We start from the raw sequence: 19,899 nt of genomic DNA on the forward strand, positions 1-19,899 counted from the left end.
GAACAGCATTCCTTTGTATCTCACTACCTTCACTGCTCTTCCTGAGAATGCAGACTTTGACGTATTGGTGGTTTTAGCTCATCATGCAGATTTTTCTACACATTAGGATCCTGTTGTTATACAGCTTGTGTCCACCATGTCTCCCACTGGCAAAAAAAATGATAATAAAATACATGTCTCCAAGTAGAATCTACACAGAAAGACACATACAGAAAAAAGTAGATTGACATAATATGACCTAGAGTCAAACCTGACTTTAAGGATGATGAAACAAAATATTAAAGCATACAGTTATTGCGATGCAAAATATTTCTTTTTCAGACACTTCACCTAGTCATTGAATTATGGAATATCAGGGTCCATTTTTAAGGTGTATTCATTATGATGAAAGACCAGTGGCATGTTTGGGGTTTTATTAAACTATTTTGTGGTTTCTGGTTGAAAATTTCCAGTGTGAAATACAAACATGATTCTTTCCATTTCTCTAAACAAAATATCTCCCACTATTTGAAATTTTGCCATGTAACCTCTAAAAGGGCAGTGAACAAACAGCATCAGTATCATCCATTATCTATGATCCTCATAACCACAGGTGACTCACCAGCAAGCTTGGGTTCCTGTCCAGGTGTGATTCAGCATCACAAGTTTTGTGCACACTTGCATGTCCTTTTCTATGTTGCCTCAAAGGGTCCTCAATGGAGTCATTTTTAATACAATTATATGAAATAAGCTTGAAGAACAGAATAATCATGAACGTTACTTTCAAGTATCAGAACTTTGCTGCATACAAAGCATAAAATAAAATGGCATAATATAATTTCTTTATTATTGAAGGGAATCAAAGGGTGGGGAGTTGTTCTGATCTCTGCAGGGCTCCTCATGAGTCCTTAGTCAGGTGCGAATCTGTACCTTGTGTTTCTAAGGCTCATCGTGAGGTGTGTGGCTTTCGTGCTCTTCCTTCTTAAACAACATATGACATTTCACTCCTTTTATATATATATAGGTATTCTTCTATTTTTTAAATGACTTTATCAAGTGTGAATTGTCTTAATTTCATTCACTATTTTAACATCCACATGTGAACCTTTGCTTCTTCACAGTTGGAAGAGGGCTCCCACCACGATAGGTGGGACTCAGCTACCTGTGCTCCAGATCTGACCTTGAGTCGTGCATTACTAGAATTTTAAATTTTAATTAATATATTGGAGCATTAATACATGCAATAAACTGTACATATTTAATGTGTACAACTTCAGGAATTAAAAGAATCTTTGAAAAATCACCAGTACATAAGCAATGATTCCATTTCCATAGAAATCAAGAAGGTGCACAATAAGTTCTAAAACTGCTTTGTTATACAATTGTTAGGGTATGTGTTTAAATGTATATGTATATAAACATATTTCTTTCAAACAAACACACTCACGTGCACATATAGACATGCAGAAGTCTCATGACACTCATTATAAATCATTATATCTACCTATTGTGTTGAAAGAAAGCTTAAGAGAAACTTGGAGGCTAAATAAATGAAAAGAATGAAATTTTGTATTCAGATGATATTTCGGGAATGTAGAAATAAAAACAAAAAATTTTAGAGTAGAACAGGTGGCTTTAATTTTAACAGTGAATCACTTTTCCTATTTTAATTCCCAGCGTCCTCAAAGACACAATCACATTGACATTTATGCAAGGAGCATGTCTCGATACCAGCTAGTAAGGTTGAATATCTCCAAACTGACTTTAGATTTTTCTTCTACTTAAGGTAGGGTTTCAACTCAAAATGCCCTTACCCAAGGAAGCTAAGAGAATGAACTGAGAGGCTTAAATTCAGTTTCTTCAAAGGAAATTTTATTGAAGAAATGTCTTTGTCCAGTTTTCTATTGCTGCTATCACCAACACCACACTGAGGGGTTAAAAGAAACAAATTTACACTTTTCCAGTAGTAGAGGTCAAAGCCAAAAATGAGTCTCATTGGGCTAAAATCAAGACGTCTCTGCAGGACACAGAGAGCATAAATTCCCACCTAGTTACCTGATTCTGGGTCGCCATAATTTTTCCACAAAAATGCAAGTCTTACTCTACTTGGTATCAGAATAGGATCCTCATTAGAGTCACTTTTTTACAATAATATTTTTTATTATGTTATGTTAGTCACCATACAGTACATCCCTGGTTTCTGATGTAAAGTTCGATGATTCATCAGTTGCATATAACACCCAGTGCACCATGCAATATGTGCCCTCCTCACTACCCATCACCAGCCTATCCCATTCCCTCACCCTCCCCGAAGCCCTCAGTTTGTTTCTCAGAGTCCATAGTCTCTCATGCTTCATTCCCCCTTCTGGTTACCCCCCCTTTCTGTATCCCTTTCTTCTCCTACTGATCTTCCTACTTCTTATGTTCCATAGATGAGAGAAACCATATGATAATTGTCTTCTCTGCTTGACTTATTTCACTTAGCATTATTTCCTCCAGTGCCATCCATGTTGCAGCAAATGTTGAGAACTCGTTCTTTCTGATAGCTGAGTAATTATCCATTGTATATATGGACCACATCTTCTTAATCCAGTCATCTGTTGAAGGGCATTTCGGCTCCTTCCACAATTTAGCTATTGTGGACAATGCTGCTATGAACATTGGCGTGCACATGGCCCTTCTCTTCACTACATTAGCTTTAGCCATCAGGGAAATTCAAATCAAAACCACACCAAGATACCACCTTACACCAGTTAGAATGGCAAAAATTGACAAGGCAAGAAACAACAATTGTTGGAGAGGATGTGGAGAAAGGGGATCCCTCCTACATTGTTGGTGGGAATGCAAGTTGGTACAGCCACTCTGGAAAACAGTGTGGAGGTCCCTTAAAAAGTTAAAAATTGAGCTACCCTATGATCCAGCCATTGCACTACTGGGTATTTACCCCAAAGATACAGATGTAGAGTCACTTTTTAACAGTTTTCCAAAATAAACTGGAAATAATAGCTGGTCGTGAATGTTGCTACATAGCAAATCATCTTGACAACAAATGGCTTGCTTTAATGTCTTTAGTATCAAAAGGAATTGTATGGTGATGACTTGTTCTAATCTCTGTTGATCTCCTCAAGAGTCTTGAGTTAACTGTGTTTCAGCTGGGGGAGCTCAGATGATCTCACCAGGTTATTCTAATATAATATAATATAATTCTAATATAATATTCTAATATAATATAATGTAATATAATATAATATAATATAATATAATATAATATAATATAATACAATAAATATAATAGCTAGCCATAGGCTAGCTAGCTATGGCTGGTCTAGGATGGCCTTGACTTGGACAACTGGGCTATACTCCACATTTCCTCACTTCCTCTGGCAGCCCACCTGGCTTAATTCACTTTTTGGAGGCAAAGTTCCAAGACAGAGCAGAGAAATGCACCAAGACTCTAAGGTCCACTGTCACTTCCATCATATTTTTCTGGCCACAGCAAATAAAAAATCCTAATCCAGCCCAGATCAAAAGTGGAGGAATAGTCTTCACTACATGCTGGAAGGTGCTACACACACTGTCAAAGACATGGCAACAGAGGAAGATGGCAATGTGGGTCCATCTCTGCAAACAGTCTACCACTGGTGTAAATTTAAGTTTGAAATTTTTCATGTCCTTGTCCTCCTTCAGCAGTGGAATGAGCTCAGAGAAAACAGTGAGACTAGATTATGTGTCCACTGGGCAGTTATGGAAATTTGACCCCAGATGGTCAGGCTTTCCTCCAAAGGTAAATATTTCCTCCAACCCCTTGCCTGTAGATCACCACTCCTAGTCTAAGAAAAGATCAAAGAAATAAAAGTTTTTCTTTCCAGATGCCTCAGAGAGACCAGGAACCTCCTATCTAACTCAGGATTGATGGAGCTAAGAACTGTTGCATCACTGATGCTATCTTCTTGGCATCCTTATGTAGGTACTGTTTTCCTATTGATTGACCTTCCCATTGACATATTCAAAATAGTTTTCATCCTGGTACTGTGTTTTATTGTTTTATGGGGAGGGTTCCACTGAAAGGAGGTGACATTTGAAATACAAATAATGGTGAAAGAACTGCTCAGTGGTGGTTTGAAAAATCTTGTTCTGGGGATCTGGATTCAAAGACGAGCCTCAGGGGAGATCAGAATCCATTTTGAGCAAAGACACATTAAAAGCCAGGGTGAAAGCTAACTTACAAACAACAATTTCAAGGCCTTGAAGTAGACAGGAGTTTCTGTTGTGACTGGGGAAAGTGTAGAGACAGATCCAAGAATATCCTCCTGGGAGATGATCAAGAATGGAGATAGTCAGTGGTGTAACTCATTAAGATTCAAAAGAGTGGATACCTATTTTTAGAGCCGATCATGACCTGTCTCATACACACACACACACACACACACACACACACACACACACACAAAAACCAAACCAAACCAAAACAAACCAAAACAAACAAACAAAAAGATACTGTATGACAATGATAGCAATTCATACAATGGTTAGATGTTGGTGAAGCTCCCAAACTTGTGCCATCATTATCACTGTGACCAAAAAAGTTCTGAAAGCCACGTGGTGATCTGCAAAGAATAATCAATTGCTACTATTTAAACCCTGCTAAACAATAGCAGCATCATATCCCCAAGAAATCGGAATTGTGCATGAGACTTTTGATTAAAAAAATCTTTTGGCTTATAGACATGAGCCCACACTTTTACAAGACGGCACTTGACCTCACATGTCACAGGACACTAAAGCAAAGCTAATTGAATTGGGATATTAAATTTTGTCATGTCCATTATAGTCACCAGAACTTTATCCAGCAAACTACCATCTCTTTCATCATTTGAAGCTTTTTTAAAGAAACAATGTGTTCTCCAATTAAGAAGTGGTAATTGGGGGGATATGAACAATTTATATAGTGAAACAAATGATAAATTTTATAAAAATGAAATATTTAATATCCTAGAAAAAAATATTAATGCTCATGATGCGTATTTTGATTGAATAAATCTTATTTTTAAAAATGAAATGCATATATAAGACAGAGATATAGGAATATTCTTTCTTTATCCATTTTATTGAAATGTAATTGACATATAAAATTGTGGTTGGTGACTTCATATACATATACATTGTGAAATGATCACAATATGTTAGTGGATACATCCATCACTTCACATGGTTACCATTTCCTTTTGTTTTAAGAACATTTACGATGTACTCTGTTAACGATATTCAAGTTTACAACATAATATAGTTAATCATAATGATCATGGTGTACATTATGTTCCCTGAACCGAAGGTTTGTAGGCTTTCGCCAGCATCTTCTCATTTCCCCAAACCCCAACCATCAGCAAATATCTGTTACTGTGAGTTCGGTTTCCTGTATTTCACATATAAGTGAGATCATACACTATTTGTCTTTCTCTGTCTGATTATTTCACTTAGCCTAATGCCTTTGGGATCAATCCATGTTTTAAAAAAGAAGAGGATGCCTTCTTTTATTTATTGAATTCCATTGTATTAATATGCCTTCATTATTAATTCGTCTGTTGATGGATACTGGGCTGTTTTCATAAGTTGGCTATTGTTAATAATGCTGCAATGAATATAAAGGTACATATATCTGAGATATTCACATATATGTGGGAAATAAAAGACCTTAAGTAAATAACCTTACTTTATGATTCAAAGAGCTAAAAAAGAAGAACAAACTAGATCCAAAGCTGAAGGAAAAGAAATAACAAATATCAGAGCGTACAGAAATGATATATAGATGAGAAAAGCAATCAGAAAGATTAACAAAGCTGGGAGCCAACGTTTTGAACAGCTAAGCAAAGCTGACAAACCTTTAGTTAGACCAAAGAAAAGGGGTGAGGAAGAAGATGTGAATAAATAAAGCAGCAGCAGGTGCCTGGGTGGCTCAGTTAAGAGTCTGACTCTTGGTTCTCATTCAGGTGATGATCCAGTGTCATGAGATCAAGCCCTGCTTCCAGCTCCATGTCAGCATGGAGTTGGCCTCTCTCTCCTTCTCTTCCTCCTCTCTCTCCTTTATGAATAAATAAATAAATAATCTTTAAAAAAATTCTTATTTTTTTTAAATTGGCAGCAAAAGATGATATTTTACGACCAATACCGTAGAAATAAAAGAATCATAGGAGACCACTATATACAATTTACTCTGAACAAATTGGACAACCAAGAATACATAGATACATCCCTAGAAACATATAACCCACCAAGAATAAATCAGGTAGAAATAGGAAATATGAACAAACCAATAATGAGTAAGGTGATTAAATCAGTAATCATAAATCTCCCAGCAAAGAAAATACAGGATCAGAGAGCTTTGCAGGTGAATTCTACTAATCATTTAAAGAAGAATTAATGAAAATCATTTTCAAACTCTTCCAGAAACTTAGAGAGGAGAGCACATTCTCAACCTCATTTTACAAGACCAGCATTACCTGATACCAAAGCCAGAAAAGTCTGTACAAAAAAAAAAAAAAAAAAAAAAAGGAACTATGAACCAATATCCCTGATGAACATAGACACAACATTTTTAAAAAATATTAGAAAACTGAATTAAACAGCACATTGAAGGGATTATATGCTATGATCAACTGGTACTTATCCCTGGGATACAAAGATGATTCAACACAAGCAAATCAATAAATATAACACACCCCATTAATAGAATGCAATATAACAATCATATTATCACCTCAACACATGCAGAAAAGGTTTTGACAAAAACAACATCCTTTAATGAGTTTTAAAAAAATCTTCAACAAACTGGGTATAGTAAGAACATACCTCAACACAAAAGAAGACCATATATGACAAACCCACAATAACATCATAGTCAATGGTTAATGGTTAGAAAACTTTTACTTTGAGATCAGTAACAAGACAAGGGCGTTCACTCTCACCACTCCTATCCAGCATAATATTGTAGGTCCTAGCTAGAGCAATCAGCCTAGATAAAGAAATAAAAGGCATCCAAATGAGAAAGGAAGGAAGGAAGGAAGGAAGGAAGGAAGGAAGGAAGGAAGGAAGGAAGAAAGAAAGAAAGAAAGAAAGAAAGAAAGAAAGAAAGAAAGAAAGAAAGAAGAGGGAGGGAGAAAGAAAAAAAAAGAAAAAGAAAGTAAGAAAGCAAGAAAGAGAAAGAAAGAAAGAAAGAAAGAAGAAAGAAAGAAAGAAAGAAAGAAAGAAAGAAAGAAAGAAAGAAAGAAAGAAAGAAAGGAAGAAAGAAAGAAAGAGGCGCCTGGGTGGCTCAGTTGGTTAAGTGACTGCCTTTGGCTTGGGTCATGATCCTGGAGACCCCGAGTCCTGCATCACGCTACCTGCTCAGCACGGTGTCTGCTTCTCCCTCTGACCCTCCCCTGTCTCATGCTTTCTCTCTCTCATTCTCTCTCAAATTAAAGAAAGAAAGAAAGAAAGAAAGAAAGAAAGAAAGAAAGGTACAATTGTCTTTATTTACAGATGATATGAGCTAAATATAAAAATCCTGCAGACTCAACCCTTAGGAACACACCCACCATGATGAGCCCCAAGGTATATGTAGAATTGTTGCATCACTGTGTTGTACTGTACGATATTGCTCTGTCTGTTGATTTTATGTCCTGCACCAATAAAACTTTATGGAATTGAAAATGACACTCGTGGTAGACCTTTTGCAGAGATGGTCCCCATTCCCCACTTATCTCTGTATCCAGGTACTTTGCAATGTGACTGAAGCTCCTCCCATTGAGATCTGGACTGGATGTAGCATTTTCTTTGCCTTGGCTAACAGTGTATGCTGAAAATGACTGTGCTTCAAGGGGCCTTGGTGTGTTTCTGTTGCTCTCTTGTAACCCTGCCTCTGCCACATAAACAAATCCAAGCCAGCCTGTTACAGGAGGAGAAAAAATGTGAAGCAGAGTCCAGTTGCTCTAATGATGGCCAAAGTAGACCAGCGTACCATCAGCAAGAACCCCAAATATGAGAACACAGGGAGGATTAGCAGAGCACTTCCAGCAGACCCACAGTTGACAGCAGGATCATGAGGAGACCAGCAATAACCAGAATTCCCCAACATAGACACTGTTGTGATTAAAAAAAAAAGCATTTATCATATATTGTTTCCTTTTAGCATGGCTTGTTTTACAGCAATAGCTGACTGATAAAATAATCAATGTAAACAGAACTGAGACTAACATACTGCTTCTTATTTTTGACATTTGTTCTGATATTTGATAGGAGTATGCATAATGACCTGGTTATTCACATTTATTTCAGATAACTGTACTAAAAAGTGATTACCATTGAGATTCTGTTCCAGGTAACTGGTAGAGGTTGGAAAGACCTCTATCCTTTGCAAGAGTGTCTTGTGGGACCCTCAGTCACAAGTATTCACTCCCAGAGCGTTACTGAGCAGGAATTCCCACTCTTGACTGAGTCATCCTTTGATCATAGGATCGAAAAGGGTTTAGAGCATAATAAAGAAATGAATGACAGAGTGAATACATTTATTGTTCCTTCACTCACAATATAACATTTATGACAACATTTAAAAGGAGAGATATTAAGTTTAGGATAATAGAAGAGGTAATATTTGTAGGCAGCACCGGAAATTTTCAAATAGAAACAGTAAATCATCCAATTAAATAATATAAACTCTGCCATCAACTTCTTCAGTCCAATGAATAAAACCCTCTAAACATGGACACCAAAGGTCCTACACTTGAGTAGATGAGTAGATGTTCATCATCAAAGACACATTTTCTGCAATAAAATATGCTGTGATAGAAAATTTTACTTCATTGTATTTCAGGTCTTCTCTGATACTGAGCCCACATTAAGTCAATTCATTTATGCAATTCGTCTTTCTGAAGATTACACTGGAAGGGTGATTTGCATAAGCAATTTCTGCCTTACTCTTCCAGGCCGGGGATACTGTGGCTGCTGAGCTGATAAGAGAACAGATCCTCTTGAGGATCATGAAGCCCCATGACCAGCTACACAACAAACTCGTAGCTGAAGTCTCTATTATCAGGAAGAGCATTTAAGGTAGTAACGCAGAAAGGAATGGCAGACACAGAGTGAAAAAGTGTGATCTCAGAATTTCCTCTACCATAATATTATAAAAATGGCCTCAGTTGCCAAGTGTGGCTTATTTCATAAAACTAAGACAGTTCATCACCCTATGAGGCAAATATGAATCTCGAAATTGTTTCTGATTCAAGGCTGGAACTTTGGAAATTAAGAAAAAAAAACAGGAAAAATTGGTGGCTATCAGAAGGAACAGAAAGTTTAATAAAACAGATGAACTTTAGAAAAATTGAAACTCCAGGAGATACAAAGAGGAATTAAGTTCTTCTTTCATGATCTGATTAAAGCATCACAATTTCTGGCTGTTAAGCATTAAGGCTGCAATCACAGGTAATTCTTAAAAAATGGCCCTTTAATGACTTCCCCCTGAAAAATACATTTAAAGCCCCCTTTATGTCTTTGTTCCTCAGGCTGTAGAAGAAGGGGTTCAGCATGGGGGTGACCACCGTGTACATCACCGAGGCCACTGCACTTGAATGGGAGCTCTGGGTAACAGCAGAGCTCAGGTACACACCTAGGCTTGAACAATAAAATAAGGAGACAACCAAGAGATGAGATACACAGGTGGAAAATGCTTTGTACTTCCCCTCAGTGGATGAGATCTGAAGTATGGAGGAAACTATCTTAGAGTAAGAGCAAAGAATCCCAACAAGAGGACCACCACCAAGCAGGATAGCTGCAAAATACATCACCACATTATTCAGAAAGGTATTAGAACATGCAAGTTGGATCATCTGATTGAGTTCACAAAAAAAAGTGGGGGATTTCTAAGGCTGTACAAAAGGACAGCCGCAACACCATTAAGGTTTGTAACAAGGAATGCAGGACACTTATGGTCCAGGTCAACAGAACCAGGAGTCCACAGAGCTGGGGATTCATGATGACCATGTAGTGCAGGGGGTGACAGATGGCCACAAAATGGTCATAGGCCATCACAGTCAGGAGGTAGTTATCCAAACCTAGAAAAAGTATGAAAAAGTACATCTGCATGATGCAGCTTTCATAAGTTATGACTCTTCTTTGTATTTGTATATTCACCAGCATCTTGGGGATGGTGGTGGAGGTGAAACAGATGTCAACAAAGGACAGGTTGGCCAGGAAGAAGTACATGGGGGTGTGGAGGCGGGAGTCAGAGCTGACAGCCAGGATGATGAGCTGATTTCCAAGGATGGTGACCAGGTACATGGACAGGAACAGCCCAAAGAGGAAGGGCTGCAATTCTGGTTCCTCTGAAAGTCCCAGAAGAAGAAATTCAGAAATTTGCGTATCATTCTCTAGTTCCATGTCATTGATGTGACTACCAAAATAAGAGAGAAAGAGCAAGACACAATCATGCATTACTAACCTGGCAGGTGCATTATTGTTTATATTCTGCACTCAGAAATTAATGTTTATATTTGTGTATGGAACATGACAAAAACACTAAAAATTAGGAATGGAAGGAAACTGTCTCAACATAAAGCCATTTATGAAAACCCATAGTAAACATGATACTTGATGGGGATACAATGAACTTTTTTTCCTCTTTGATCAGGAGCAAGGCAAGGATGCTCAGTTTCACAATTTCAACTCAACATAATACTGAAAGTTCTACCCAGAGCATAAAATAAGATTTGTAAATCTTATTTACAAAGAAATAAAAGGCATCCAAACTGGAAAGGAAGAAATAAATTTGTGTGCAGACGGTATGACCTTATATGTAGAAAATCCTACAAATGCCACAAAAACACTAATAGAAATAATAAATTAATTCAGCCAAGTAACTGGATATAAAGCCAACCTTCAAAAAAATCAGTTTCATGTCTACATATGAACAGTGAACATTCGAAAAGGAAATAAAATAACTGCATTTATGTGACATCCAAAAGATTAAGACAATCACCTCACACCAGTCAGACTGGCTAGTACAAAAGACAAGAAATAACACGTGTGGGTGAAGATGTGGAGAAGAGGGAACACTAGTGCACTGTTGGTGGGAATGCAACCTGGTTCAGCTACTGTGGAAAACAGTGTGGAGGTTCCTAAAGAAATTGAAAGTCGAACCACCTCATGGGGGGGGGTCAAGTAATGCTGCTTCCCAAAGAAGACAGAAACCCTAATTTGAAAATATATGTGCACCAATGTTTATTGCAGCATTGTTTACAATAGCCAAGATATGGAAGCAACCAAGTGTCCAGTGATAGGTGAATGGATAAAGAAGATTGGTATGTGTATATATACAATGGAGTATTGCTCAGCGATAAAAAAGAATGAGATATTGCCTTTAGAAACAACATGGATGGATCCAGAGGTGTATTAAGTGAAATAAATCAAAGACAAATGTCATATGATCTCACTTATATGTGTAATCTAAAAAACAGAGCAAATGAACAACCAGGCAGATACAAAGAACAAACTGGTACTTACCAGAGGCTAGATGTTGGGGGAGTTGATGAAGTGCACTAAGAGGCACAAATGGGATCTTGCCATTTGCAACAACATGGATCAATCTAGAAGGTATGATCTTAAGTATTGTAGGATCTTTCGATTTGGACCGTGCTTGGTCTCTAGAGACGCCTCCCCTATCTGACAGCCTAAAATATCTGGACATTGCTTAATGTCCCCGGGAGGACAAAATTGCCCCCAGTGAAGAACCAGCATTTTAACTCAATCTCGAAATATTTTTGTATAATTGATACAATAGCAATTTAATGAGAAAAAATATGAAAAATCTTCAAAAGTGCAAAAGAATCAGCCACACCCTGAAATACTATGCAACCGCTGAAGTAATGAATTAGCATTCTACTGGTTGATGCAGACAAGACCATAAGGTGTTACTGAGCGAGACAAGCTATTAAAAAGAAGACTGTACCAGAGTTAAAGGCTATTTACAATGAGCATAACTTTCTGTGCAAGAATTGGTATAAAAGTGTATGAATATTTTTGTGTGCATAATATAGAAACGTAAGTTTTACAAGAAACTAAGAGCTTTCGGAACAAAGGATAGCAGTAGGAGTGAGACTAGGTTAGGCATGGAGCTATCTCAAACAAGAGTCTGAAACACAATGACAATCTAAAATTAACTTTCTAGACAGGCATAAAATAGTGTTAATACAATGACATCAACGTGGATCACTAATTCAAGATTAAAGTGCTAAAGACTTGGAAACAGGGGGCTGGCTGGCTCAACGGTAGAACATGCGGCTCTAGATTTTGAGGTTGTGAGTTCAAGTCCCATGTAGGGGTAGAGATTACTTTAAAAAAAATAAAAACTTAGAAATAAAAGAATATAGCCAAAAGTACTTTAAAAAGTGGGTAGGAAGCATTATCTAAAGTTATAATTTCATATTATATAAAGATATATTAATTCATATTTGTTTAGGAAGAAAAGGTGAATGTTAGTCAAATAATAAAGAATATCTTCCAAATGACGGCTGCAGGTGACGTGACATTCAGAAATAGATCTAATCACAGAAGTCCAAAAGGTAGAATAGGGAATAACAGAAATGTGAACACAGGTTAGAAATATGTATAAAAGGTGATTTATTACTTCAAATGATGCAGAAGAACTTTCTACACTTAAACATGCAATAGAGGGGAGGAACATATGACCGAATGATAGGTTTGAGCACACAAAATGTATTCACTTTCTTACTACCCTCTAATACATCTACGCATACAAAAAGGAACTAAAGGTCGAACAGCAAAGTTGGTGGAAAAACTCCAATTCTTATGTTTGAAAAAATGCAATCCAAATCAGGTATATAAAGACATGAAACCCACCAAAGAAAAGCACAGAAATGGCACTGACAATTTTCAATAGAGAAAGCAAACACCTAAGAAACCCACAAGTGTACTCATCCTGGCCATTAAGGAAATAATTGCAATGTAAACCTTTTTGGTATATCCCCTTTCACCTATTATTTAAAAAAAAAATTATTGGAATGCCCAGCATAAAAAAGGACACTGTGAAATGTATGTCTCATGATCCATTGATCTGGATCTTTCTCATCAATATGAGAACACACTCAAATTGTCCCTGGCTTAAAAAGAATAAAAGGAATGCTGTCCCTTGACTGCATATCCCTCGTAGCTAATACCCTACATCTCTATTCTCCCTAATCGCAAAGCTTCTTGGACTGGTGTTCAACTTTAACAAGACCACTTTCTACTACCCATCGCCACTCTTCCATCATCACTAGTTAATCCTCAACGATCTCCCCTGCATGGCTGATTTCAATGTTTACTTTTATTTTAGGACCATACGTAAATCCATTCATTAGTTAGTCAAGCAAGCCAACAACCACAGTGATGTCCTGGTGCTGGGCAGGGCTGGACTGGCTCTCAGGTAGCATCAGGTAAATATTCTCAGCCTTCTATTCTTTCTGGCCCTTTCCTGCAGTACCTGCAGGGTTTTCAGACTCACCTGCATGGGGGTCTCTGTGTGGAAGTCCGAGTTCCTCCTTCGATGGCTTATGATGGACACTGAAGCTCTATTCTCAAATGATGCAGCAGGAGTCTCCTAACCAGACCTAGGACTCCAGAAGAAATACCCATGTCCCACTCAGCCCAAGTTTACACCTGCTGATGGACAACAGCAGAAGAGATATTTATAGCTCACTAGCTGCTTCTTAGGTATATTTCCCTCCTGTTTCTCCAACCCCTGTGCACATCATCCCTCATGGGACATTGGTCTGCCCAGATAGGAATTTCTTTCCTAGTTTCCTGTTCCCAAGAGACCAGCTTATGAGTCAGGTTAATGCGCTTATTACTCTTCCCTGAAATCACCTGCCTCCCACAGATCTAAACTCTTAGCAGCTTACCCCAGCCCTGAGTTCAACATTTCTCCAGATCTAAGAGCGAAGGGGCTTTCTTTACTAGGCTTCTTGGGTCTTGAAAATATTGACTCATGGTGGGACACAGCACTGATGATTGCTAATTTTCCCTTCAAGAGGGGAGGAACTGTATTCCTTTGACATCAAACCATGAAGACTACAGTTCTGGCTTCCCTGAAACTTTTGCCAAAACAGTTAAGAGTTCAGTGCTCTAAGAAAAATTAAGAGCTGTTGTTTCTTCCAAAATTATAAAATATTTTGGTAATTAAAAAATATATTTTCAGGTGTAGAGCTTCAGGTTCACCGGGTGAAAAGAGTTCTGGAGATGGATGGTGGTGTCAACTCATGACAATGGGAATGTATTTCATCCCATTCAACCCCATGTTGAGCTGTGCACTTAAAAATCGTTAAGGGGCACCTGAGTGGCTCAGTCAGTTGAGCCTAAGACTCTTGATCTCAGCTCAGGTCTTGATCTCAGGGTGGTGAGTTCAAATCCCTTGTTGGGCTTTGCACTGGTCATGGAGCCCATTTAAAAATAAAATGAAATAAGAGGTGGATGAAAGAGGTCAATGGGATTGAGGAGTGCACTTGCTGTGATGACCGCAGGGTGACGTAGGGAAGTGTCGAATCTCTAAATTGTACATCTGAAACTAATATTTCACTATATGTTAACTAACTGGAATTTAAATAAAAACTTTTTAAAAAAAGGACTATGCTGGGGCGTCTGGGTGGCTGAGTCCTTAAGCATCTGCTTTCAGCTCGGGTCATGACCCCAGGGTCATGGGATGGAGCCCAGCTTAGGCTCCCTGCTTAGTGGAGAGTCTGCTTCTCCCTCTGCCTCTGCCTCTCTCTCCCTACTTATACTTTCTCTCTCTCTGTCAAATAAAGAAATAAAATCTTTTTTAAAAATGAGTATATTTATCTTCATGAATACTGAGAAATTTATAGAATTGTTGAATCGTTCTATTGTAACCCTGACATGAATAAAACACTTTTGATTTCTGAGGCATCCATTTCAAGGACAACCATATTGAATAAACACACTGTCAGGTGTGCGACACAATTACCAGAGAAGCACTGAGGTGGCCCCAGCCATGAAGTACCTCTTCAGAAAGCCCTGCGTCACCCCAATACTGACACATGAGTGATCCTGCTTTCCCTTCATGCCAGAATTTCGCTCTTAAGTTTTAAACTTGTCAATAAAGAGTGAACCAGCAAACCACTAGCCACTCTGCCCATGGACCCCAATAAGGGCAGGGCCCCAGTTGTAGGCTGTCTCTCTCTTGCTCTGAGTCTCTGCCCCCCTAGACATTTCTGGCTCTGCCCGTGAGGACCTGTGAGTAATAAACTGGTTTTGTTAGAGTCTCTGATGGGTGCTGCTGAGGCCTGTCTTGCAGTCACAGTAAGAACCCAAGGGCTGGTGCAGCCACAGCAGAGGCTCTGGTCAGGGAAGCATCTGTGGGAATGTCCACAAGCACAGGGGTGAAGGGGGTGCCCAGGCTTTCCTAGCCTGAAGATCCCTGTCGGGAGCCTGAGATGTAAACAGAATAAGTTTAGAGTCCACATTCTCAGGAAGAGGAGTGAAGGGTAGTGATGTAAAAAAAAAAAAAATCAACATCAGAAAGCCTCTGTTCATGTTTAAAATGTGTTAACAAACTTCTGTTTATCAAAACACTGTGAAATTGGCTTGAGCCTAAATTGTTGGCAAGACAGGTAAACCATGAGAGACTATGGACTCTGGGAAACAAACTGAGGGCTTCAGAGGTGAGGGGGGTGGCGGAATGGGATAAGCTGGTGATGGGTAGTAAGGAGGGCACGTATTGCATGGAGTACTGGGTGTTATACGCAACTAATGAATCATGGAACTTTACATTAAAAACCAGGGAGGTACTGTACGGTGACTAACATAATATAATAAAAAATATTATTATTAAAAAAAAGCTTTGTTAAAAGGTAAAATTATGTAAAAATTTGAGCCCGAACATTAAGATAGAACAAGTGGCCTTAATGATTCGATATTTCTACCTTCGTGCCTGCACGGTCAGTATGGCACATGGTATGGGAGATTTTCTGTACAGCTTTTGGGGTTGAACAACTCCAAAGTGACTTCAGATTTCAACACCAAATATCTTTATTCAAGAGAATATAAATGGATAAGATCCAAGGCTGAATTTCACTTGCCTTGAGCAAAGTGCTATTGGATAAATGTCTTATTCAGATTTTTATTGTGGTTGTAACATATGACCAGGCTGCTGCTTTAAAACAAATCAATTTATTTTCTGATTGTTCTGGAAGCCAGAAGACTGAAATAGGTCTTCCTGGGCTAAAATCACTGTCTGCAGGGAAGAGCTCAGTCTGAAGGTCTGGGGAGAATAGGTTTTCTTGCCTATTCCAACTTTAGAGACACCTGTACTCCCTGCCTCATGTGCCCTCCGTTTATCTTCAAAGTCAGCAACATAGCATCTCGAGATCTCTCTTGATTCCAAGTTTTCTGCCTCCCCCTTCCACAGCTGGAGGACCCTTGTGGTTTACTGAGCCCATCTGGATAATCAGAATAACTTTTTCCTAGAGTCAGCTGACTAGCAATGTTAATACCATTTATACCTTACTTCTCCGTGCCGTGACACAAGACATATCCACAGATTCTGTAGATTAAGATGTGGAAATATTATGTCAATGCTATTCTGTCTACTAAAGTCTTTCTCAGAGGTGTTTTTGATGTCAGCTCAGGGGCCCTCACTTTGAAGAATCACACACAGAATTTATTTCAGACTCTAAGGAGAGTACTTAGACTTTTCTCTCCAAACCACACTTGAAGAGGATCACATGGCTTATTTATTTATTTTTTAAAAGATTTTATCTATTTATTTGTCAGAGAGAGAGAGAGCACAAGCAGGGGGATTGCCAGGTAGAGGGAGAGGGAGAAGCAGGCTCTCTGCTGAGCAAGCAGCCCAATATGGGACTGGATCCCAGGACCCTGAGATCATGACCTGAGCTGAAGGCAGAAACGTAACTGACTGAGCCACCCAGGCGCCCCACATGGATTATTTATTAACATCACCCCAAAGCTATAAATGATAAAGTAAACAATCAACAAAATAAATTCAATATAATCTCAAGGTTAAGGAGATGTGCAAGGAGGTTAGACCTCTGGAAGGCAGGCAAGTTCATGAGAATGAGGAATACAAAACTGGATTCACCTGACTTCTACTCTGGTCTCCCAGGAACAGAGTCTCAACAGGAAAAGTTTCCTTTCTGTCCAGACCAGTGGCCCACAGGGAATGAAGTGCTCTGAGGTGGGTGTAACAATGGAAACAGCGCCTAGTGAGGAGACACAGGGAGCTATAAATATCTCCTCTGCTTCAGAACATCATTGTGCATCGTTGGACTGGCCAGGACATGGTTGTTGCTTTTGTGTTCCTAAGTCTGTCTGGGGGACCCATGCTTCACTGCTTCCTGCTGCCCTGTCTGGGAACAGAGGTTCGATCTCCATCATCAATCATCCAGGGAGGAATCAGCACCTCCACAGGGAGACTTTCATCTTAGAGACCCCACCAGGTGAGTCTGAGAGTACAGCAGGAATTTCAGGAAAGGGTCAGAGAGAATGGAACCTGAGAACTTTTGCCTGAGGTCCCCTGAGATGAAGTAGACGCATTTATAATTTATATATGTGTTGTGTTCAAAAGAGAAGTGTCCTATGGTCTCAGCAATACAGGCATCATTGTTGATGATACGTGGTGGGAATAGAAGACCAGTTGGATGAGACGGGGGAGGAACTGGAGGACCTAAAGTGGTTCCAGTGAAATTAGAACATATCCAAGGAGTCTGCAGTTAAGGGCAGCAGGAAAACACAGTATTGGGCTTAGAGGCATGTGTGGTGAGCTTTTTAGGATGTGGTGGTTTTTGACATATTCCGTATTTATAGAAAGCCCCAGACCCATGCAGGTAGCTGTTCCCTTGCAACAGCAGTTCCTGAGACATACAGTTCTCAGCACCTTCTCTCAAGGAGTATTCACATAAAAAAATTGTGTTTTATATGCAAAAAGGAGTATGCTAACTAGCTTTACTTTGTAGTACCTCATTACCGAGAGGTGTGTATACAGTGGAAGCATTTGTGAAAAGAAGAGAAAACACAGCCAAATCTGTTCACTGGTGAAATAACTCATTTACTCACAGGCAGGAACTGTGCTGTAAGCTTCTTACATGTACTGATGACCCCAGTCTGCCACCCCAGGAGGATGGATGCTGCTATCCCCACTATCTGCCTAAGGATAGACACATTTGGAATGGATTGCTTGTCTCTTCCAAGTTCAAACATCTTATATGTGATAGATCTGAGGTTCAAAACCTAGTTTTCTGATTCCAAATGTTTTGCGCTTAAAATCATTTGGAAAAGTACTTTATTATTTCATCTTTAAAAATCCCCTTGGGGTGACTGCATGGCTCAGTGTGTTAAGCATCTGCCTTCAGCCCAGATCCTGATCCCAGGGTCCTGGGATCCATCCCCATGTCAGGCTACCTCTCATTTGGGAACCTGTTTATCCCTCTGCCTCTCCCCACCCCCGCACTGGTGTTCTCTGGAGCTCACACTATCTCTCTCTCTCTCACTCGCTCACTGTCTCTCTCCCAAATAAATAAATAAATAAATAAATAAATAAATAAATAAATAAAATCATTTAAAATTTTAAAGAACAAAAATCCCCATATATTGCCATACATTGTGTATTTTCTGTTGTAAATTACAGGTTTATTCCCTTTGCACATTTTCCTAGAGGGATATTCAATCAGTAAAATGTCTTGACAGCATAAAAATAGCACTCCATTCTTGTTTGTTTTCTGCTTTCTTAATTATTCTGGGCATCAGGAGATGTGCACTGGGGCTGGAATGCTGCCAGAACCAAGGAAGCTCTCTGCTCATCACAATCTCTCAGGCACTGCCTGAACTTATGAGATCTCTTTTGCCTCTTGTGCCCATTTCCTTCCTCTCTGTGTTTTGGAACTATTTTTTTGTGTTTCTTTAAATATAAGGCACAAGGTGATCGTATTAAAATGGAGCCCATGTTTCCATGACCATGGGAAGCTTACTAACTAGAATTTAAACCTTAGTTCCACAGTCCTCAGGGTGAAGATAATCTGATGTTGACAGCTTGCCTTGCACCATTTCTTCCAACAATATTGTTGGGCCAGAAAAGCACAGTGTAATGCAATGCCAGGAGACCATAGTGTGTGTGTGTGTGTGTGTGTGTGTGTGTGTGTGTGTGTGTTGTGGGGCATGAGAAGACCTCAGGGCAATGGTACCCGAGTTCATATACTCCAATTAGTGAACCTTAAATGCCAGAATGTTAACTAAACATGGAAATAAGGAAGGGATCCATCTTTATTCACAGAACACCGTGGAACGCAATTAATAAGATGCAAAGAACACCACGTGAAGGAAGGACTCTGTGTCATGAAGTCCCATCAGTGGCAGAAAAGCACCCTCGGTCCTCAACATTCTCTGCCACCACCTCTCCTCTCTCCCTCTTGCTCATTCCCTCACCGCACTGACTGCATGTTGAGATCTGCAGATCTGCAGTAAGTGCCTCCTGCAGGGCCTTTGCTCTGCTTTCCCTGCAGGGCACACACCTCCCCCAGATATCCTCCTGCCTCCTGCTCAGTCTTTCTGGAACCTCTGTTAAAATGTCACCTTCTTGGCAGGTCTTCCTGAACTCCTATTAAAACTTAGCTTATCAAACTTATTAAAACTCCCAATCCATTCGTTTTTATACAGACTTTTTTCATTCGTATCTCCTCTCACCATCTGACACAGTATATGATTTTTATTTTTTATATGTATTATTTCTCTGTCATTGGATTGTATGGACTTATTTTTTTCATGTTTTTATTTATCTATTTATTTACTTTTATTTTTTAGCTTATTTCTTGCTTTTTTTCATTTTGTAAAATTATGTTCACTTAGCCAGCATATAGTACATCATTAGTT

At 39.0% G+C, this 19,899-nt stretch overlaps 1 pseudogene; it reads right to left on the reverse strand.

Moving 5' to 3' along the window:
• Window positions 1–9,407: 9,407 nt before the first annotated feature.
• On the reverse strand, window positions 9,408–10,440 carry LOC125280930 (olfactory receptor-like protein OLF4; annotated as a pseudogene).
• Between the last annotated feature and the right edge of the window lie 9,459 nt (window positions 10,441–19,899).

The sequence above is a fragment of the Ursus arctos genome, unplaced genomic scaffold, assembly GCF_023065955.2.
Source record: "Ursus arctos isolate Adak ecotype North America unplaced genomic scaffold, UrsArc2.0 scaffold_14, whole genome shotgun sequence".
NCBI lineage: Eukaryota > Metazoa > Chordata > Mammalia > Carnivora > Ursidae > Ursus > Ursus arctos.